This window comes from Meles meles, chromosome 15 (genome assembly GCF_922984935.1).
Source record: "Meles meles chromosome 15, mMelMel3.1 paternal haplotype, whole genome shotgun sequence".
In the NCBI taxonomy this organism is placed as follows: Eukaryota; Metazoa; Chordata; class Mammalia; order Carnivora; family Mustelidae; genus Meles; species Meles meles.
The window spans coordinates 855,546-878,195 of NC_060080.1; the positions used below are offsets into that span (position 1 = coordinate 855,546).

The following is a 22,650-nucleotide window of genomic DNA, read 5'->3' on the forward strand; positions in this document are numbered from 1 at the left end:
CGTCCCTGGTGTCCCCCCCGCGGATTCCCGGGGAAGACGGCGAGGGCTCCTCACACCTGCACGGTGCAACCCAGACCGTATTCACCGGAGTCACCCGCAGCCGGTCTTGCCGACCACCAGCTCCTGCCACCGAAACACCGTGTGCGGGGCCTCAGCACAGGAAGGTCCTCCAGCTTCTGCTGCGATGGCACAGCGAACAGCCGTGTGCGCAGAAGGAAACCCCTCCGTGCGGCTTCTCTCTGCTCCTGTCTCCTACTAACCTTCGGTTACGTCAACCTCACTTTGTCTCGTGATTTTGTTCTCATGATAGAGCTGCATTTCTGGGCCAAATCCGAAGAACACTTGCAGGCAAATGACTTAAAATAACCCGTGTGATGCAATGACATGGCATGAACCAGTGAGAGGATTTTTGTGCTCAAAAGCGCAATGTTACGTACATCATGTTTGCTCACACTGACTTGTTTATCTTCTCGGGAACCCTGTTCTAGCAGATTATCTCTGACTAATGCCAAGTTGAGGGGGTCCATGAGACTGTGATTTTCTTGTCCATCATCACCACTGGCAGAAAGTGAGGGTCTGGGGGCTCCGCCCAGCTCTCGACACAGGTGCCTCTGTAGGCTTCCCCAAGTGTCTGTGTCCGTCGAGCCTGGGCTCTGGGCTCCCACGTGCTGTGTCATCGAGAAGACAGACAGGATTAGATGATGCTGCCTGAGCTCCCACAACATCTCTGCCCTGCTCTTGGCACTGAATGACTGAAGGACTGTCCCTGCTCCTCAGTGGTCAGGGGTCCCCCCCCCACCCTGCTCAGGGTCATCCCACCACATGCCTCCTTCACTCCCCTGCATCCTCCTCCCTCCTTCCTCACCCAGTGTCCCGTCCTGAAGGGTGAGGCTGCAGGAGAAGGCAGGACCTTTGTCCTGCAGTGTGTCCCCAGCACCAGGATGACGCCATCCCATCTGCCGGACAAATGGATGCATGATGTGGGCGTGGAACTCTCCAGCTGCCCACGCAGTAAGTGAAGTGAGAAAACCACCTCTAGTCAATCAAAGGAATGTAAGAATTGAACCGCGGCAGAATTTGACTGGTGACAGGGAAGACACAATTGTCATCATTTTGGGTAGCAGACACAGATGCCATCGAAGGGATCTTTTCTCTAAAAACACAGAGCAATGAAGAACAAAGCTCAGAAAGGCACATTTCCTTCACTGTTCATGTGACTAACTGAAGTGGTGGTTTCCTGATCAACGTGTTCACGTTCCTGGCCCGCGGTGTCTTCTCCGCTAACATGCGTGCCTCTGTCCGGCCCTGACGCGGATTCTCACGCGTCCCCGTGTCGCACTCGCGCACAGGCGCAGACAAGGGTCAGATGGCGTCACTACACACGAAGTCCCACCGCTGTCTGCCATATTCGTGACTCACCACCAGAAAGACCCAGGCCTGAAGTTATGGCCGGAAACTTTCATCAGCCGTTGTGGGAAGGCATCGGACACACACGCACGGTCAGACCCCCTCCAGCTGTCCCCCGACTCCCAGGCATGGGCACCCGAGGCTCTGAGTACACTACAGGGGGAGGGGCAGGGGGTACGCGCTGGAGACACGTAAAGACAAAGTACTCGACAGGCTCTGGGAGTGGCTGCTGTCCCTTGCTTAGACGGAGGGTGGAATGAAGCATGTGCTCAGGATTTCAGAAGTTCTCCCGAGACGACCGCAGCCCAGCTCAAAGGCTGGCCTTGAGATACGAACAGACCCATGTTTAATCCACTGGAGGAGGGGATGGTCCGAGCCCGGCCTTCCTCCCCCTACCCCCACTCATGGACAGGCCAGCCCTCCACAAAGGACTGGTATCCGTAGTCACTTTAAAAATAACTCAGTTCAGAACAAGGACGCGGTGTTCCCAGCGCTCTCCCCCACCTCCATTTCGGGATACAAACTGTGTTATCGCAGAGCATAACGGCACTCCCGGCAGGTAGACCTGACACACTGAGTCTGCCGGGTCGGCACTAACTGGATACCTGCACTTGCAAGACAACGGCACAAGTAGGAAGTGTTTAAACACGTGAGTTCAGAAGCCTGTTTCCTGTCCCATTTCCACGTAAGTGAAGAGCGCCAGCGGCTTGAGTGCATGCAAGACGGGGTAATAAACCAGCCACAGCCATGGACGGGAGGACGGAGCCAAGCCTTGAGCAAGGGAAGTGACAAAGCATAGAAGAGAATGGTTTCTCCCCCACCTTCCCACGTGTAAGACTGATGCAAGCAGCTCCCAATCGCACTGGCGAGAAGTATGCGTGCAAATGTCCCATGAGATGACGGGAGGTCCTCCTCGCCTGTCGCTGTGCACAGGGTCCCGTTTCTGGGCCGGCTCTAGCCGGCGGGCTGCGCGGCAACGACAGACTGTGCCCGGAAACGCTCGAGCGGCCGGGGGAAGGTCCCCGCGGAACAGCGCAGGGGCAGAGCGCAGGCCTCCAAGTGATGTGAATGATGCCAAGACCACCCTCCACGGCGCCCGGCTGCTCTGAGACAGCATGAGCAAAGTGAGACCGGGAGACCCACAGCAGACGGCCCTGCCCGCCACCCTGCTCTCACCGCGCAGCATCTGTTCCCAGGACAGCAGGTGATGGGCTGTAATCAGTTCAGCTGTCCCCCTTCCCCTGTCCCCTGCTCATACAGTAGCAACCTGCACATTGGAAATTAGACAGATTGCCCCTTTCCCAGATAAGGCCTGCTTTCTTGCCACAGTGCCTTTGCTCCTAATGGTGGACATTATGTCCCTACTACCTTCACGACTTCCTGCATTATCAGGATCTCCAGGACTCGTTTTCCTTCCAGGAGGCTTGCCTGTCTCTGAGTTTGGCACCGACATTATCTGCCGCACCCCTTTCCCCATGCCCCCACCCCTGTCCACTTGGAGTCTTTCGTGGAGCCCCCAACTCCTGTGGGAGCCCGTCAGCTCCTCTAGCCTCAGCTGTCCGGCATCTCTTAGGGACCCTTCGCTGGTTCTGCAGGCGGCTCCCACGCAGTCTGTCCACGGACACTTGGTGGAGAGAAACGTGATGGCTTTAAAGAGGAACACGCACGGGACAGGGTTCTTCCTCCCCAAGTGGGCTCATGCCTTCCTCGGTGGGACCGGGTGCCTCCCTCCCCTGACGTTCGATGCACCAACAAGCCCCTATGTACTAACACGTCTTCAAATCCGCTCCTGGTGCCACCGTGCACTCGGCTTTGCACCCCGCCATTCTTCATTTCACGATACGCTGGGCTAAGTCCATACAAGCTCCCTCACTTAAAAAATTAATTCATACTGTTCTATTGCATAAATACAACATAACTTATTTAATCAGACGTCTGTGGGTGAGCAGCTAACTTACTTCCAAAATCCAGTCTTACAAATAAGCCCACAATGTGCATCATGAAAGTATCTAACTCGCCTAAAATGCTCACGATGTGACATGTGCCTTAGTTAATTCAGGCCTCACCACAGCGCTCCGCGGTCCACGCCGGCTCCGGACACTCAGAAGAGGGAGCTGAGGCCCGGGAGCTGCAGAGGCCGTGCTCACGTGCTGCGGCTTTACCAACACAGAGGGGCTCACCAGGCCGACTGTCCCTACATGGAGTGTCCAGAAGCCAGGTCACTGGTATGAGGGCTCATCCCTTCCACACTTCACTGAGACAGAGACACTGTGAGTCACTGGGAGTCGTGCCCCGGTGCTGCTATGCGGCGGGGAAGGACGCGGTGCCGTGACGTCACAACTCCGATGTGAATCTACGGCGTCCACGAGGCCGGCATCTTCCCCACTACGAAAGCTGCTCATGCGTTCTGAGATATCCTCCCATCTCTGTGGTCCTTTTCCACGTCCTATCCGTTGCTCACCTGACTTGCTCATGAGTTGGTCCCCGTGTTTCGGCTGTGTTCTGGTGGTCATTTCCTGTGTGTCTGCTTTGCTGATTAAGGCAACAGTGACGTGATGCGTGCACTCAAATTTTCATACTTTAGACTGAGTTTGAGGAGGGAAGGTGTGTTCATCTAACGTCTATATCATCTCGTAACCCCCTTTCACGACACTGACATGTCATTCATCACACGTGTTAGCAAAGACGGACTCATTTCCAACTTGGAATTTTACATGGGACGTAAATTGTTCCCGGAGCCTGCCGGTGGGATAAAGGCTGACACGCTTCTGACCCCGGCCCAATCAGAATATGGTGACAAGGCACAGATGCGCCCGGGAGGACAATGGTATTTCCTCCCGAAAAGAAAAAACAAAAAAGGAAGGAAAAGGAGCCTACGGTGGACACTCTAGAACCTGCTGTGGAACGTGGCCATGTGGCCAGGCCCTCTGGGAGGGAGCACACAGACCTGCCTTGCCTGGCACTGGGATTCTCGGCAGGTAGACTGGATCAGACTGGGAGAGTGACCTGTTGCCAGCGCCCGTCGCTGGCGGGGAGTTTAAAAAAGCTCCTCATGCTACTTTGCAATCTCAAACACTGAGCTGCTTACACACAGAAGGAACCGTTGACATTAGCAGACAAGAGTTTCAATGATAAGAAGCTTAAATGGGGAAGTTACCAGTTCTCTAAGCAGGATGTACTTCTCCGTGCGGACTAACAGCAGCTATTTATAAACAAGAGAGTGTACGATGTTTCTGTCGAACAAAATGAAGACCAAGGAAAGGACGTGAACCATTATTAAGGAAGACACAGAGATATGGTGAACAAAGTCGGTACTGAACTTCAACGACACTGCAAAACCTCCCAGCAAGGCTCCCGGACGCGCATCGCTTACCGGACGCAGAGTTGAGTGGCTAATTATACTTTTAGTCTCCACAGGGATTTGCAAAGGGCCCTGCTGAGAGGTGTGGTCCTCTAGGGTAAACTGTGGAGCGTGTCAGACTTCGACTGTAAGCTCCTTGAAGGCACAGGCTACACTCAGAGCCAATACTACATGCCTTTTCTTTTTTTTTTTGAGAAATTTACCGTGCTCAGTCAATTATTCAAAACAACCAGTGATGGTGATCAGGGACGATGTTAGAGAATCCCGCTATTGTTTTCCCCACCCCCAAACTCGTGAAACCATCTTGCGGGGTCAGGAACTGGTGTAGCAGCCTGAGGTTCACCGGAGAGGAATGCTGTGCTCTCCTGACGTCTTGGGTTTGGAAGGCTCCCTAGTCTGCTCCCAGGGTAAAAATCAGGGCAGGACTTTCGAACTCTGAAGCTCATGTGTGGAAAAACCAAGTCACCCCAAGGCATCACGGATCCGTGGGGCACTGAGCATCACTGGCCCCTCCCAGTCTCCTCACACGCAGCGGGTGAGGAGCACGTGCACACGGAAGGTGGCCCACACGGCTGACCTCCCTGCTCGGCCCTGGGGCCCCCCAGCACAGAGAGAAGCTCCAGTCTGGTGATCAGCCGTTCCCCCAGGTGGACCCAGTCCGTCTGAAGCCCTTTGTGATGCACGGCTGACCCCAGATCTGAGGCCCTCAGTGATCCGCGGTCCCACATGACCTCACCTACTTCCCAACTCCACTTCAATCAAAACGCCCACTGACTGAAGGTGATTGTTCTCTGCTGGGAAGAAAGAAACTTCATGATTCGCAGTTTCCGTGACACTGCAGGGCAGGAAGGCAGGTATTAGCAGTTTGTATCCTACTTTCCAAGAGAGTAGTGGCCCATGACCTTGATACAAGTCATGAAAAAAGCAAATTTCTACTGTTGCCTAAACTAACTTTGAGAAAAATCAAAGCTCAAGGACCTTCATTTATTTTATCGCTATCCGGAAGACTTCATGACCTCATTTAGCAAACATCGTTAAAATGAGAGCACCACCAGCCCCGAGTTATGGAAGCACCGTGAGTGGACCATTGTGAGAATGAGCGGGAGGATGTCAGGAGTTAGAGACGATCCTGAGAAGTACAACTCCGATCACGTGGTTGTTTTCCAGGGAAGCTTGTCAGACGGTGCTGAACCGGGCGTTAGAGGAGCAGCGTCCTGCCAGCAAGGGGAAACCAGGAGCAGGAGGGGCAGCCCAGCGCTTCTGCTGATTCTGGGTGTGTGCACTTAGAGATGCCCGCCGTGCATTATGTATACAAACGGACACTACATTGTAACTACGTGTGGAAGTGTGTCCGTCCGCACGAGCTTGGAGGCAGGACCGGACAGCTCGCAGTAGAGGAGGCCGGATGGAAAGTTAAAATACATGCCCACCCAGCTCTGCATCCTGCCGAGGCAAGTACCCACCGCCCCAGACCAGCGAACTCCTCTGCACAGTAGTTTCCTCTAACATAAGGGACAGATAAGAAGAGTAAGACCCCCGCAGCTTGTCCCGAGCACTGAGGGGGGCACTGAGTGGCGCTCTGAGACCAGCTGGCTTACAGCGACAGTCAGTGAATGCTTAGCTGGACGTCATCATGGGCACTTTACATTGTTTTCCTGTAAGCCATCTCCTCCGATTTAACCCTTTATCCCTATTCTACAGAAAAAGGACTGACGTGATGTCCCCAAAGGCATACAAAGGGTTACTGGCAGTGCTAGCATGAAACCTAATGGTATTTGTTAGTTGTTTTAAAGAAATTCATCTGAACGGGTCAAAGGACACAGATTTATCAGGTTGGAACTATTTCAGCAGATTCCTCCTTCTGGATGCACAATACGCTTTTCTTTTAAAATAGTCGCCATTCAGAACACAATTCATGACATTTTTTTGGGAAACAGATATTGATTTTATTTTAAGTAAAGTCTTTAGCATGGAAATTGGATGCACAGTGTGATTTTCTCTTCGGGCTCTAGTTCAGAGGAAATTGGATTTCCTAGAGCGCCAGCTGCAAGGACGCCGCAGGTGCTCGCGGCTCAGCAATCACAGTGGCTAATTGGGACACACTAGGACAAAAAAAAAAATTGCCCTAAATCTAAATCTTATTCTATGGCACTTCTATTTTTCCCCTAAGAGCAAGCCCCGAAGTCCTTCTTCACTGGGGGTGCTAAAGGAAGCTAGCTGTCTGGGCAGGAGATACGGCCTGCGGAGGACAGGGGTGTGGAGGACGGGGTGCGATCCCAGGTAAGGAGAACAGTCGCTGTCTGGCAGGGGTGGTTGGTACCGGGCCCTTTGCCGCAGGAGCTCCGACTGGGAGTTGTAATCTTAAGACTAGGGTCAGCAAAAGAACAATTCGGAGAATCCACGGTTCAAAGGATGGCACAGGGGCAGCTAGAGTCTGGACAGTGGAGTCCAGCAATGTTGGCGCCGGAGGCAGAGAGAGTGGTGCGCGCATGAGAGGCCATGGTGACCAGCTTCTAGGGCTGAGAGCAGGTGGACAGCTCCTTAGCACGGACAACTCTATACCCTCCATCTGAAGGGGAAAGGAGAGACACCACATAACGTCCTCTCTCCTGCGGACCATAGAAACTCTAGAGCAGGCAGACGTGTTCTACGAACACTAAACCCAAGTCATCAGGAATGAAGCCCTTTGTCCGAACATGTTGCTGGACGTGCCAAGTCACAGGTGTCTGTGCCCTGACCCCATCTCTGAGTCTTATATTTTCCCTTAGGAGTAAACTCACTCCTGTATTTTTCCATCTGTTGGGCTCCCCTTTGAAGACCCAGGTCTGGGGTCACCTCCTCTACAAAGACACCCTTGTTCTCCCGAATCAGAGTTACGGTCTGTCCTGCATCCAGGAAATCATCTCACCTGGACCTCTGCTGACTGCATGGGAAGGGACGGAGCCCTCATGGGGGCCAGGCCTGGGCGTGGCTCTGGAGTAGAGAAGGAAACAAGGCACACATTTGGTTCTGAGGAAGGTTCGTGTGGTCTGGTCTCATAGGCATGAAGACCCCTATTTCTGTCCGAGAGAAACTTAGCCATCGACCTGCAGATTCAATGCAACCCTCTCAAAATCCCAATTATCGGTTTTGGCAGGAATAGTAGGGTCCATCCCAAAATCCATATGGAATCTGAAGGAACTCTCAAATAGCCAAAAAATCTTGAAAAAGAAGAGCAAATCCAAGGTTTCATACTTTGTGATTTCAAAGCTTACTATGAAAAAATAGTCACCAAATCAGACGCTGGCAAAAAGACAGACACACAGAAACAGAATAGAGTAGAAAGCCCAGAAATAACTCGTCTCATATTCGGCCCAACGACTTGACAAGGGAGCCAAGACTACTCTATGGGGAGAGGACAGTCTTCTCAACAAACGGTCCTGGAACGACTGCTCATCCACATGTGGAAAGGGCGACGTTGACCTTTAACTTACAGCACACACAGAAACGAACTCTAAAAGGACTAGAGGCCTCAACGGAAGAGCTAAAACCATAAAAATCCTTAGAAGAATCCATAGAGCAGAACGTTCATGACGCTGGATTGTGCACTGATTTCTTAGCAATGGCCCAAGAGCACGGGGACAGACGTGACACGGAAATGACCACTGAGCACACGAGCAGGTGCTCGCAATCCCTAACCATCAGGGAAACGCAAATGAAAACCACGGGGAGGCGCCGCTTCACACCCATCACGACAGCGACTATCAGAGAAACAAAAGCCCTAGAAAGCAGAAACCACAGGTGCTGGTGAGGCTGTAGGGAAACAGGCTCTCGCGCACTGTGGAGGGGAACGTAAAATAGTGCAGCCGGTGTGGGAACCCGCAGGATGGTTTCTGGGAAAATTAAATACAGCACTACCAGCTGACCCAGGAGCCCCACTTCTGGCTGCCCGCCCAGGAGAGCTGGGAGTGCGGACTCGGATCCTTGCACACCGTGCTCCAAGCGGCATTGTTCACAACGGCCGAGAGATGGAAGCCACCTGCGCACTGTCTGCAGATGCACAGGTGACAACTCGCGGTCCCCCAGACCGCAGACTATCACTCCGCCGGAAACAGGAAGACAGCTCTGACACTGCCGCGGCGTGGACGGGCCTCAGGGACGCTGCGCTCCGTGGCATCAGCCAGACACAAAAGGACAAGGACCGCACAATTCCACTGCAATGCGGGCCCTGCCGTGGTCGGATTCTCAGGGATGCGAAGTGCTGGTGGGCAGCAGGGGTGGGGGAGGGGCTGGGGAGTTCCAGTTTGGGAGACGAGAGCGTTCTGGGGACGGGTGTGCCAACGGCTGTGCGGCTGCGGAAAGGTACTTAAAGCCACTGGACTCTATACTTAAAAATGGGTGAAATGGTAACTTTTACATTATTTTACATTTGTTATAGGTTATTTGTATTTTATCACAATTTCAAAAAATGTTTAAAAAGTAAACTTAGCCATAACCTAAAGCATTTCAAAAGACGAGGCTCACAAGGTCCACAGTGGCGCCCAGGGAGTTTTATCAACGGGGAGCAACAGAAACCTACAAAAGCCGTGGGCAACACAGGTTACGACCTAATTAGAGATGCGTTTAATTTTTAAACATAAACTGTCAACAAACAGAACTAAGAGTGGAAATGTGGATCTGATTTTAAGCAGTCTCACACCAAGGAGTTTCTGCACAACAGCAAAGGGTGAGCAGACCTATTAATGCGGCTACAAAACTATCCTGTGGACGATGCCGTAGCTGAGCAGTACAAGGCTGCTGGCGTCTATGTTCAGTAATGGATTATAAGGTCTGCCTTTATATTGAGCTCATTGATTAAAACTAAGGGACATGGTGGTCTTTGTTAAAAAACACTCTGCATTTACAGGCCTACCTTTATGCTTTTTCCAAGTGAGATTTTTCAAGGTAAATACGTAAAACATTTGGCCGCATGTAAAGCGTAAGTATGGCATGGAACTATTACCTTTATGTGGCTCCTTGGACAGCCATATGTCTGTGGGTCCGACCAGAACCTTTCTTGACCAGATGTTGTTGGTAATTTCAGAGACACAAGCAGCTGATTGGGTTCGATAACTACATCTTTCCCCCTTGCAGGTGTCGTCACTCTAGGGAAGAATAAAGGCAGAGAGATAAGGTTGACATATATAACGAATGAAAAATTCTAATAAAAAGGGATCGAGTTCTCAAGGAGGCTTGCTCACTTTCCATGCACTTGAGGCAAGGGGCTGAGACCAGGCCAAGTGCGCAGGTGTGGGGCACGCCACGGGCAGGGACGGTGGACGGAACCACCTGCTGCCCCAACCGGGTAATTCTTGATAAAGGATTCACAACAGAAAAGTCCTTAGAAAACCACGTTACAGACTGTGATGTGAAAATGACACAAAACCGTAAGCAAACTTTTATAAAATGAAGCACGAGAGCCGTTTTGGGATTGTGTCTGTGAAGTATGGAGACCAGCTGGGTGGCTCAGGGGCCAGTGACAGAAGCGGGAGCTGGGTCTGAACGGGCACACGGCTCGCGTCACCAGGACACTGCCACCTGTGTGTGCGTAGGTTTGCCCTTCTGCAGAAGACCCGCGTAGGCCACAGTCCTTCCGTAGGAAAGATCTTACGAGAGCACGTTATGTGCTAACTAAAAAAGAAAACAAAATGCAATCTTAAGTAATAACTTAAATTTTGTATTTTCTCTAACTATAAAGCTACACCCAGGTGGGGCGTTTCTAATGGGCTTTGTGCCGAGTCTGTGGTCCGTGTTTACAGTCACTCCCAGTAGTGAAGATGCTGCTTGCTGAACCGGCTGAGAATGGGTTCGATGGCGTTCAGGTGAGTGCCTTTATGAAAGTGCATGTTTTTTCCTCACCGAACGAAGAAAGCCAAATAGATAATTTAGATAAATCTGATAAATGAATCCACATAAACAAAACAGTTAGGGGGTTGAAAAATGGGTGAACGCGATAGGACATTAACGACCAAAGTCAGTCCATCCCACGTATTGCCGGCACTTGGTTTAAAAATCACATTTTGCAAAACATCATTAAGTTTATTTTTATGTCTTGCTCTTCTGGGGATCCCAGAAATTCGCCCGGATCACTTCAGGCATCTCCTGTTCTACTGTCATTCTGGGGACCCCTCCGGTTCACAGAAGGTCACAAGGAGGGAGGCCTGGAGAGCACCATGTCTCGAGAAGTCTGAGGCCACATTCACCCACAGAGGGTTGGGAAAAGCGCAGGTTTTCCCTTCCAACCACGGGCGTCTGCAGATTGTCTGTGGACAAAGCGATGGGCTTGTCCCGTGCGCACCGCACTCTGCAGGCCACGTTCACGCATCGGACGATGAAATCCGTTCCGAACTCTCCCGCCGAGCACGGAGGCAGCCTGCGGGGTCGCCCTCGTCCTCCCATCGCCGCTGGCCGGGCGGCAGGGCCTTGCCGGTCCCGGGGCGCACACGGCGCCGGACCCGCCCGGCCGGGAAGGGGGCGGCCCGGCTCGAGATCGCGGCTGAGTCCGGCGGCGCAGACCGAAAGCCGCGGGGCAGCGATTTCCGGGCCGCCCCCGCCCGGGGCACGCGCGAGCCGGACCAGCGGTTCGTCGGCGGGAGTTTCCCCGAGGGCAGAACTGAGAACCCGGCGCAGTGCGCTGAAGGCCGCTCCTCGGCAGCGCAGCGTTCGCGCTGGAAGAGCTTCCAGAAGGTTCCGGTACCGAGCGAGCGGCCGCGACGGGGCCTCCAGGGCGCCGCGCTCTCCCAGCTCCGGCGGCGGCGACTCGTTCCCGCCTTCGGCCGCTCCGGCCTGTCCACGGCGCTCCGGGTCGCGCGGGCGCCCAGGGTGCGGCACGCGGGAAGGCCCAGGGTCCGGCGGGGGCTGGCGCGCAGCGGCCACACCCGGTCCCCAGCCAGCGCCGCGGCGGGACCGCACTGTCCGGGCCCCTCGGGACCGCGGACGCGGCTGCCGCGGCGAGAAGCGACAGCGGCTCCTTGTGTCCCGGAGCTCGGCGCGGGCACACACGTCCGGAGCCGGATCCTGGTCCCGGCCCGCTGGACCGACTGCTCCGACCCGGCGGGGGCGGACCTCGGTCAGAAGACGGCGTCCCTGCTCCCTGGTGCGCATGCGCGTGCGGCGTCCGCGCCGCCGGGCGGAACCGGAAACACCCGCAACCGCACACGCGGCGTCCGCGAGGGGGACGCGACCGACAGACGGGACCCACCGCGTCTCCGCGGTCCGCCCCGCGCTCCGACCCAGCCGCCGCGGCTCTGAATCGGGGCCCCGCGTCCGCGTGCCGCAGGCCGCAAGCCAGGCACAGAAGAGCCGCGCCTCGCGCCGAACCCGCACCCGCAGGGCGTGAAAGGGCCTTCAGCATCGTTTTCGTCGGCCCCGAAGAGTTCTCGCGAGAGCCGCCGCGCCGCGTCCCCGTGCGCAGAGCCGCCGCGCCGCGTCCCCGTGCGCAGAGCCGCCGCGCCGCGTCCCCGTGCGCAGAGCCGCCGCGCCGCGTCCCCGTGCGCAGAGCCGCCGCGCCGCGTCCCCGTGCGCAGAGCCGCCGCGCCGCGTCCCCGTGCGCAGAGCCGCCGCGCCGCGTCCCCGTGCGCAGAGCCGCCGCGCCGCGTCCCCGTGCGCAGAGCCGCCGCGCCGCGTCCCCGTGCGCAGAGCCGCCGCGCCGCGTCCCCGTGCGCAGAGCCGCCGCGCCGCGTCCCCGTGCGCAGAGCCGCCGCGCCGCGTCCCCGTGCGCAGAGCCGCCGGCAGTCCGGACGCGCGTGAGGACCACCGTGCTCGCGCGGACGCGGGTGACACGGTCGAGCCCAGTGAAGCCGCCGCAACCTGCCGGGTCACACGTGCAGGCCGTGGTCCCCGCGGAGGCGCCGGCCGCCGCCCGCCGGGCCCTGACCGGGTCGATGCCGCGTCCCGAAAGCCTCCCCGGGACTCTGAAGAACCTTCCTTCGCGGCTGCCCGTCCGGCCGCGCCGCCATCGCAAGGACGGACACGGGCCGCGCACGGAGGGCCGCGCCGATCTCGAGGGGCGCAGCGCCGGCGCCCGAGTCCCGCCGCAGACGCGGGGAAGGCGCGGGAGACCCTCCCGGCCGCTCGCAGGCTGCGGCCGGCTCCGACTGGGAGCTTCCCCGCCCCGCCGAGCTCGTGTGCGGCGGCACCGCGGACGCCCCCTCGCCCGTCGGTCGGGCCGCGCCCCCCGCTGCCTGCGCCGGGGTCAGGTGCGGAGCGGGTGTCGCTGGGAAGCCCACGACGGACCCGCCCAGCAGCCGCGGGGCCGCCCGCAGCCAGGCACGGGGGCGGGGGAGGGGCGGCCTCCGGAGCGACCCCAGCGTGGGCGGGCGGGCCGGGCCTCCCCGTCTCTGGAGCCCCGGCCGCGTGTGCGCAGCGTCTGCGTGAGTGAGTGAACTGAGCTGCGTCCGTGCCGTCCTGACGCCGCCGCTTCCAGGTGTGGCCATCGCGTTCAGGCGGCGGGAGGCAGCCACTGCCCCCGTGTCCCCAGAGCACGCACTGCTCGCCTACTCTGCGTTAGTGACGTCGTGAACGAAAAGCATCCGTTGTCGCCCAGTCTAGGAAGGATTATTTCATGTTCGGTTCGGGTGATGATGACATTGTGTTGTGTGCTTATGTGTTCTATGTTCTCGGTGTAGCACGCGCCGTCCTGGGACCGCGTTCATACTTACGTGCACGAACGTGTGTGCAATTACGTCATTGTTACTAATTATTATAGCACGACAAAGTAAGAGAGGACCTGAAATCAAAGAATGTATCTTGTCGTGGAAAATAGACACAAATAACCTTCTACATGAAATTTCTCTGTTTTGGGTGGAAGATAGACCAGGCCTATTTATTTTCCCTCCCTCCTGTTCTGTTTTGCTCTTTCAAACCTGTCTTTCTGGACGAGGAGGAATGAGACCGCTCCCGGGCTGACATGGGCAAGTGCCCCCGCCATGTGGCATATCCTGGATTGTTTTTATTCTTGTGACATTAAAAACCTACTTTGTGTATAATTTGCACACTATATTGTTTTGCTTCCTGACATTTAAAAGGTCACTGTACACAAAGATAAACTGGAAATGGATAAAAGACCTCAACATGAGACAGGAGTCCATCAGAATCCTAGAGGAGAACACAGGCAGTTACCTCTTCGATATCAGCCACAGCAACTTCTTTCAAGATATGTCTCCAAAGGCAAAGGAAACAAAAGCGAAAATGAACTTTTGGGACTTCATCAAGATCAAAAGCTTCTGCACAGCAAAGGAAACAGTCAACAAAACAAAGAGGCAACCCACGGAATGGGAGAAGATATTTGCAAATGACAGTACAGACAAAAGGTCTGTAGATCTATAAAAGGTCCAGGATCTATAAAGAACTCCTCAAACTCAGCACACACAAAACAGATAATCATATCGAAAAATGGACAGAGGACATGAACAGACACTTCTCCAACGAAGACATACAAATGGCTATCAGACACATGAAAAAATGTTCATCATCACTAGCCATCAGGGAGATTCAAATTAAAAACACATTGAGATATCACCTGACACCAGTTAGAATGGCCAGAATTAGCAAGACAGGAAACGTGTGTTGGAGAGGATGTGGAGAAAGGGGAACCCTCTTCCACTGTTGGTGGGAATGCAAGTTGGTGCAGCCACTCTGGAGAACAGTGTGGAGATTCCTCAAGAAATTAAAAATAGAGCTTCCCTATGACCTGCAATTGCACTGCTGGGTATTTACCCCAAAGATACAGATGTAGTGAAAAGAAGGGCCATCTCTACCCCAATGTTCATAGCAGCAATGGCCACGGTCGCCAAACTGTGGAAAGAACCAAGATGCCCTTCAACGGATGAATGGATAAGGAAGATGTGGTCCATATACACGATGGAGTATTATGCCTCCATCAGAAAGGATGAATACCCAACTTTTGTAGCAACATGGACGGGACTGGAAGAGATTATGCTGAGTGAAATAAGTCAAGCAGAGAGAGTCAAGTATCATATGGTTTCACTTATTTGTGGAGCATAACAAAGAACATGGAGGACATGGGGAGATGGAGAGGAGAAGGGAGTTGAGGGAAATTGGAAGGGGAGATGAACCACGAGAGACTGTGGACTCTGAAAAACAACCTGAGGGTTTTGAAGGGGTGGGGGATGGGAGGTTGGGGGAACCAGGTGGTGGGTAATAGGGAGGGCACGTACTGCATGGAGCACTGGGTGTGGTGCAAAAACAATACTGTTACACTGAAAAATTAAAAAGAAATCGTGAATAATGACCTGCGATACGGGGAATGTGATGATATGAATGTCATGTACAGAGCCGGCACAGATGGTTTGGAGGCAACTGTGCCCCTTGCAAATTTGTGTTTTTCTATCAGTGTTCCTCACGTTCTCACTGTCACGTGTGGCTCACACGGCGCATGGCTCTGCCTCAGAGAACACTCGGCACCTCACACCGGCCATGCGAGGCCCTGGCTGCAGGAGGAACCGCTGGAGTGACTGCTCCAGCGTGTGCGTGACCTCGGGGACCTCTAGTGACCTCTGGGATCACCCGCGAACTAGAATCCCACTCGGAGACCAACCGAGTGGTTGTGTTGGTGACCAAAAAAATCCTTATTTTCCTGGTTCTAAACACAGGCATGGAAACAGCTGTGTTTAGTGCCTTTGTTAGTCTGGACCCGTGCTACAACCTTGAAAAGCCGGGGACACTGATCAACCACAGGGATGGGCTGTGGTCTAGGAATGTGCATTTGTCAGTGATGACGTGCCTGCTGGGAGGGCAGTGGCCGCAGGAGAGGGGGTGCCAATGACCTCGACCTCAGTACACTCTGCTCCAGGCGGAAGGCTGCCGCTATGCAGCCATGTCCACACCACCTCCCTGCTCAGCCAACGGGCCGGGCCTCCAGGATCCTGGAAGCAGGAAGTTCCAGAGCCCAAGAGTGCCCCCAGCCAGCTCCAGATGGCATGTGGTCTGGCACCTGCAATGGTCCGTCCTCATGCTGAACAATGGGAGGCATCGAGTTTTTAGAAATTTGATAAACGCTGGGTGGTGGGTACAAAGGAGGACACGGATCCCATGGTGCGCTGGGTATTACACGCAAACAACGAATGTGGAACACGACACCAAAAATTAGCGACACACTGTACGGTGACTAACAGAACACAACAGAAAACCTTTGATAAATGTCCGCATTGAAGTCAACCATACCGTGCAGTATAGGAGTCAGACGCTGTACGTGGCTTGCTATGAAAATGGGGCACCCCAATAGCATCCCTTCCTATTCCCAGCTCCACAGAGGGAGAAATTCTCAATTCTTGCAAACTTCCTCTCTGGTTTCTGCCTCTAGAGCCCTAAACAAATGAGTGAGTGTCCTTGCGCACAGCTTCCCATGATAAACGTTGACTTCCCACAACAGAGAACAGGACAATGCCAGGAGGCCCCCGGCCACCATGGCTCGCCTGCTTCCTACCCCTAGTGTAGTTGCATCATCAGGCATTGCATGAGATTGTCACTCATTGTGGTCCCGACGGGGGACAAACTGCTGACTGATGGGCCATGGGCTACGCCGTGACCCTCAGCTACCAGTAACTGTGTGTGCACGCTCACGGCCTGGGTGCTCCCTGTGGCTCGTGACCAGACCCACCCAGTTAAGTGGACTCCCCTGGTGCCCTGGGCACACACTGGCTGTCAGTCTGTATGACGTCCCAGGAGAGCACACCCCCACTGGCCAGGCCCCTTTTGGGTCCCCCGAGGAGCTCGGGATGCCCTCATCCGCCACCCCAGCCCGCTACCCCTCCCAGTAACCTGTCTCCTGTGTCTTCCTCTTTGTTGGATGAAGATGTCATCCCATACCTTCCTGGGGAAGATTCTTACCATTTCCATAACATTTGTCGGAGAAATGTAACGTTCCCTGAGACATCCAACGGTTATACTGCACTGTCTCCTGCCTCCGAGACACCTCTTCGGAGTCCTGCCCCAGACGCTCATACACAAATTACCACCAGGCTGTCTTTATCCTTAGCAGGGGCAGGCGAGTGGGTCCATTTTCCTCCATCATATTGGGCACTCCAGAGGCCTTCTGGGACATTCCATTTCCTTCTGCATGGGCTCCTTCTCCCCATTTTCTCTGCTCTCTCTTTGCGGAACTTGTGCAGGTCCACTGGCCACCCTCTCTCTCCCTTCCTGTCCTCCATTGCTGTGCCTCTCCTTCCAGCCAGGGTCCTGGGGTTCACTTCTCTGCCTTCTGGTGAGCTTTAACACTTGTACATTTTCACAGTGATCTCTATGTTATTTGAACCGTCTTCTCCTTTAAAAAACGTATTCTTTTCTTGTTCTGTGAATGTGCTAGTTCTTCCCCGTTTGTGGGGATGTTCCTGTGGCCCCCCCTTTCTTTCTTACATAGTTTCTGTCTCTTTCAACTGGCTTTTACCCTTTCCCCTTGGTGCTTGTTGCCTTGTTCTGGTGCCTTTCCCGTGAGAGGATTTGCTTAGACACGTGGAGGTCCTTGGCCATCGCCCAGACTTTGGGCCTCATGAGAAAGTGTCTTAGAAGCCCTGTTCACCCCCATGGGCTGCCATGCGGGGTGAAGCAGATTCTGTGCCCCCCAGAACAGCAAGTGGGAGGCGGGCTCTGGGAGCAGACAGCTGGCCGTCGTATCCCACCTTTCTCACATCAAGCCTTGCATCCCCGGCCACTTACCGAGTCTCCTCTCTCTCTTGGTGACCTCACGGGTGAAGTGGGGACCACTGAGGAGGTTATGAACTTTCACAAAAATTATGTCTTTGGGATTGTGCCTGTTACACAGTAAGTGCTGCGGGAGCGTTTTAGAGTACATCAGTGGGTACGCAGCCACAGGAAGACTGTTGCGTCTCTCCTGAAGAGAATCTGCTGGAAGGTCGGTAACTCAGTTCCTTCTGACTCCACACTCAGCACAGCTCCCCACACTCCTCTCAACCCTGAAGAGCCCCTCTTTATCCTCATGGAGTAAACACTGGGTTTTTGACTGAAAGGGGAAGATGTCCGCGTGTCCGACCAGCTCTCCACATGTTGGTGCAATGGCACCTCACCTCCATGGGGCCAATTCTGCCAACTCTAGATGCCAAGGGCTCCAAGAAGGTTCTCCATGTTCCGTGGCCGGCTGGGCTGGGTTAGCTTCTCCTTGCTTTGGGTCTGGAAAGTCAGTTACGTTCTGTCTCTGTGTTGCAGCTTTCAGAACAGTGTTTCCATTGCCCAGTCTTGTTCTTTGTTTTTAAGATAAACATAACTCTCCTGTCACTGGAGTGGGGCTTTGGGGGCAGCAGAAGCAAATGTGCTTAAATATCCTCTCTTTAACTGAATACCCAACGCTTTAATATCTACTAATCTTTTTTAAATGAGAACTCCATCCAGAGAGGGGGAGACACCATCCAGGGAGTTTTTCACTCTTTCCTCCAAAAAAGAAATCTTAAACCCCGTCTTTGCCTTGACTTAACTCTAAATAAGATTTATATATTAAATACTAGCTTTTGTGCCTGAAAACAATTAGCAAAATGAATTTTTTTATTCCTATCTCGAGTGTCTGTCTCCTGGATGATCTTTATCTCAAGTGTCTGTCTCCTGGATGATCATCCCTCAGGAGTTCCACCCATTGCTTTTTTAAATAGTATACCAGCTTTTCCTTTTCTGTCTGTCTTCCTGGGTGGTTCAGTCCAACATCCCATTTCCAGACCAGACCCTGTGTGTCTGGGCTTATCCCACTCTTGTTCTCCCGTAACACCCCCGTGGGGGTGTTACTCATCTAAAATGCAGAAACTGTGGGTTTCCTCAAGGGTTAGACCGTGGCTTACTCATAGTTGTGTCCTTAAAACTTAGTGCAACAAGGGACAGTTTGGCAAAAATTAAACAGTTGCAGAATGAACATCTGGGAAATAAAACCAAAACCCTGATGTCACTCCCATCGGGCCCTTCCTTCTTTCTCAGTTTCCCTTCCTGTCGTACCTCAGAAGTGCTGAGAAACGCAGGCCCTTCCCGGGTTCCTGAGCCCAGAGGCCCCCCCACGATCTCTCTCCCACCATCTGCACTGTTTTAGGACACACTTGGAAGGAGCTGCGATGGGGTGGAGTCAGAGACAGCTGTGGCCTGGCCCGTTCTGAACTCTGAAGTTGGAGCGGGTCTGCTGCCTGTGCTTGGCCACCAGCGCTTGGTCGCCACATGGGGTGTCCCCCCCGAGCCCTGCTGGGAAAGCACACCTTGCGTGAAGAAGGACAGATGCCGGGCCGTTTGTTCTGGGAGCCCGTCTGGGGTCTGAGGCCAGACCAGGACCCTCTCCGTCAGCGCCAGGGGCCTGGGTGCAATAGTGCCCTCCCGCTGTGTCCTCACTGCCTGAAGCCTTGCTTAATGAGAACACATGACACGCCCTTAGCACAGCGCCGGGCCTGAGCAGGTGCTCCTCCCCGACCCATGTGACTTCTGATAGGGATGTGGGAAAGAGGGATGGCAGGGACTTGCAGAGGAACTTATCAGAATTTTAATCTAGAAATTTGAATTTGAGTTTGTGAGGAAGAGAAAGCATTTTAGTTTTTAGCAAAACTACCAGAAAATGGATCTTCTTCCCAGGAGACTTGCTCGCACGAACTCAGTAGGTCACACCCTGCTCATTTGTAAGGTTTCTACAGGTCCTGACGTGCTTCCCCAAGAAAGGTTCAGGGTTCCTGGGAGTTGCCTTGGAGGGGTTCAGGGCAGACAGGACCCAACAGGGGCCACGTTGGGATGCTCTGTCCCCTCCCCTGACCCGTCACACCCAGAGGTCTCTGCTCCATCCATTCCGAATGCTGGGACTCTGCCTCCCGTTAGAGCTGGAGGTGGACGCTGGCCTGGCCGGCCTTCCAGAAATAGAACTACTCGTGGGAGCCAAGTGCAGAGGCAGGAGGGAGGGAGCTCCCTGCGGGCCCCTTGCTGACACCCGGCACCGGAGACCCCGTTCTCGGCTGCTTCACTCTCTGGAAACACAACGTAGGGACGTCTCTCTTTCCATTTTTGCTGATTCACAAAATCCGTGTGGTTTGCTCAGCTGCCTTCTGCGTGCTGGTTTACACGCAGCTTAGACTGTGGGACATGCACTCCACGGGTGTATTTGTCACCCTGGGGTCCCCTTCCCTCCATCGACTGTGGGCCATTCAGTGACAACACACGCCACACTCAGAGCAGAGGGTCCAGTCGGGAGCCTCCATGCAAACTCGGCCTTCACTCCTGAGTCAGAGCCTGTGAAATACTGTCCGCATTTGAGTGCCACACGTGCGCTGCTAGAGAAGAGCCCAGCCGGGGTGTGCAAGAGACAGCAGCTGTCACAGGGGAATTTAACTGCCACACAGGCCGGTCTTCACCTCTTTCCCACACGATAGCCCATAAAATCCCAAGAAACAGATGTAACCTCGATTTCTGATAACCTTCAAAACTTTCAAGTGAAACTTTTGATAAAGTTATGGAACATACAAGGTATCTCATGGGGCCCGTGTGGACAGAGATGCAGATATTTCCTTCTTGGTAAAATAAATACATTTCAGAAGAGAAGCTTATGGGAATCTATTTTTTCCCAGATGAACAATTTTTCTCTATCACCCTTCATTAAAAATATGAGATCATTCTAGATTAAAATATGGGATGTTAGATGTCATAAAATCAAAATTAAGGGAGAAACATGCTTCTAAAATCTTACCCAATGATGGTAATATTCAAATAAAAGACTAACAAAAAATTCTTAACTACGAGGCTCAAAATTCAGGGCTACATACAAGGTCACAAATACATTCAAAATCGAAATGCATGGCGATATCGACCCTGAAGGGCAAAGCTGCCCCCACGTCACTGGGTGCCCTCCGTTCCCCTTCCTAGTGCGGCCTCCAGACTGAGCTCATCACCTGCCTTCAACTGTCTTGACACCTAAGTGATTCGTCCAGGAGGCCACTCGGGACTTCTTCCCCAGTGTGAGTTCGTTGGCCTCTGGAGCCTTGCCTGGTCTCTTGCACCGTTTCCCGAGAGGACAGGAAAGCCCCCAGGCTTGCCAGGGGCCTCCTGCTCTTCTGAATGGCAGGGGCCTCTCTGCCGGATTCTCCGCCAAAGTGATCGTGTGTTATTTACCTCCTTGGAGCAGGTGAAGCAGGGGGCACCAGGTGTTGTTGTTTTTGAAAGAACTTTACAAAAATGCTGCTTCTTTCAAACCTTAATCATTTGTAAGGCCTTTCGAACTCTTTTCCACACACACACACACACACACACACACACACACACACACACGAAATCTAGGACTCTAGTTGGAAGTTATAACCAAAAGAAGATATTAGCACAAATGAACAGCAAGAAAACTCAAATTCTTATGTTTTGCAGAAATGATTTATCCCTTTATGAGACAAGCGTTTCTTCTTGCTTTCCTGCATCATGTCGTTTTGCATACCAGTCCTTCCCTCTACATCTTCTACTTTCCACTAAAATCACCAGCTTGAGTTCTAACTATTTAAGTAAGCCTGCCTCAATGGCCACTTTCTCCAAAAGCCTTTCTTTCAATTCCCAAAACAGTAACCTCTAGTCCTTAACTACCAAAACAATTCTAAAACTTTTCGGGTGGCATGGACATTATACCTCATATTAGGGTTAGAGTCATTCCCTATTTATCTTTTAAGCTGAGTATTTGTGGCCAAAATTAGCAAAGCAAAATAACATGATCACGGTAATGGGAACACTCACAGAGCACTGCTGTCCAAGGCACGGTCCACAAGCTTCCTAAGTATCGATCCACAGAAACCTCGTCACCCAGACGCAAGGACTGTTGGAGTCGCTGCCTCATGGGACAGACTGAAGAAGGCTTTGCTGCTTACCAGATGTGTGGTCGGGGACACAATACTTGACCTCCCTAGACCTCACTTTCTTCACTGTTAAGTGGTATTATATGTAAACTTTTTCTATATTTACTGTGAGTTTAAATGAAATTTGTTACTATTCTTGCCAAAGTACTGGCCAGAAAGACACTGACTCTATGGCAACACCCATTCCAAGAGGAGCCACAAGTACGAGATCAAGACATGAAGACAATTGGGTGAGGTGTGGAGGGAAAATTCAGAAGTGGCTTGTGTGGGGTGGGATGGCCTGTCTGGGGGCCGGCATCGTACCCGGTCGCTGGAAGATGAAGGGGAACAGTCACCCTTGGAATGCTGCTCTTGCCCCCGACCCTACTCCCACCACTGCCCTCCAAAGCAATGACAGACACATGACAAGAGTTTAGCAAGGTGTCTGTAGGCACGGTGTCACTTGGAGTATCATTTGGGAAAGAATTTACATCAGTATGAGGGAATACAAAATATATAAGAAGTTTAACACAATACATGCAATATCTCTAGAGAGAAAAATCATAAAACTTTATTAAGATCTAAACCAGTAGGGGGGAAAATCACACCATAATTAGGAAGACTTAATATTGTGATGATGTCAATTCTCCCAAAAATTATTGGATGATGCAATTTCATCCAAAATACCAAAAGGATTTTGTAAGAAACCTGATATCTGTAGGAAACAGTCACGGGCCAAGAATCCCTAAGACACTTGTGCAGAAAAACATGAGGGAGGGGAAAATTGCTAGCCAGACTTCAGGACTTACTCTGAAGCTGTGGTAATTAAGTCTGTGTGCTTGGCAAGGGATAACAAATTAACTATAAAACAGACCATTGCATGCTCGCATGATGGTATTTTAGAACAAAGAAGACAAATGGGGGAAAGAGGCATTCTTGAATGTGTGGGATTGGAAAAATGATGATCTCATAATGAAAGACGAAGTTGGATTATTACATCTTACATAAACTCAAGATGGACTAAGGGATTCAATATTAAAAACAAAACCTTAAGACTTTCTCTAGAAAATG

At 53.0% G+C, this 22,650-nt stretch overlaps 1 protein-coding gene across 12 annotated transcripts in view; it reads right to left on the bottom strand.

The window, feature by feature from the left end:
* MYT1L (myelin transcription factor 1 like) overlaps positions 1-22,650 on the bottom strand; it is a 394,040-nt gene that overhangs the window by 160,750 nt on the left and 210,640 nt on the right. For all 12 annotated transcript variants that reach the window (XM_045979466.1, XM_045979474.1, XM_045979472.1 and 9 more), the window contains exon 4: positions 9,750-9,891. The gene's annotated coding sequence lies outside the window, so the exon portion shown is untranslated. The remainder of the gene's footprint in view (positions 1-9,749; positions 9,892-22,650) is intronic.